General features: G+C 52.7%; 1 protein-coding gene across 1 annotated transcript in view; it reads left to right on the top strand.

Moving 5' to 3' along the window:
- Positions 1–95: 95 nt before the first annotated feature.
- The window catches only part of YWHAZ (tyrosine 3-monooxygenase/tryptophan 5-monooxygenase activation protein zeta), a 26,176-nt gene continuing 25,594 nt past the window's right edge, over positions 96–677 (top strand). The window contains exon 1 of the mRNA XM_006029277.2: positions 96–234. The gene's annotated coding sequence lies outside the window, so the exon portion shown is untranslated. The remainder of the gene's footprint in view (positions 235–677) is intronic.

The following is a 677-nucleotide window of genomic DNA, read 5'->3' as shown; positions in this document are numbered from 1 at the left end:
CTGCTGCCTCCCTTGCTCCCACCCGCCCCGCGTGAAACCCAGACCCAAAATGGCTTCTTCCCACCCTTCTCCCTGCGCGGGCAAGGCCGCGGCGCCGCGGGCTCCGCGCACCCGCCTCCGCCCAGCCCCACAGTCGGGGAAGAGGCTCGTGAGAATCGGTAATACACGAGCCCGAGGGCAGGACTGAAGGGAGTTTGTTGCTCAGGTGGATACGAAGGTCTCGAGGAACCTCCGGTATATTTTTAGGCTTTAAAAATAAATGAAGGCACTAGTCACTAGGGGTTGATGAAATAGGGTGTGGGGAAGGGGTCAACCTCTGATCTTTCCTGACATGAAAAAGAGTCAGGTTGGCTCCCAAGTGCTGAAAAGCCCCGCTGGGGTGCAGATCCCTAAGGAGACCTGAGGAAGGATGACTTGCTTTTAAAAGCTTGTCCAGCTTTATCCCAGCTGCCTCATTGGCGCAAGAAAAGACAGTTACCCTAAGAAATCTTTGATCCCTAGGTTGTCATTTTAGCCAGCAAAAGATGTTTCTGATGTGTTAGGCTGCATTTTAGTGGGTCTCTACAGATAGAGGTAATACTAACTTTGTCCACCAAGCCTTCACTACTGAGGCTGAGGAGCACAACTTGGATGAGAAGCTTGTCCCACTGATCCTCTAGGGAACGCGTTAACATTCC

This window comes from Alligator sinensis, unplaced genomic scaffold (genome assembly GCF_000455745.1).
Source record: "Alligator sinensis unplaced genomic scaffold, ASM45574v1 scaffold974_2, whole genome shotgun sequence".
In the NCBI taxonomy this organism is placed as follows: Eukaryota; Metazoa; Chordata; order Crocodylia; family Alligatoridae; genus Alligator; species Alligator sinensis.
The sequence above is the reverse complement of the archived record's forward strand: the minus strand, read 5'-3'. Positions and strand labels throughout refer to the sequence as shown.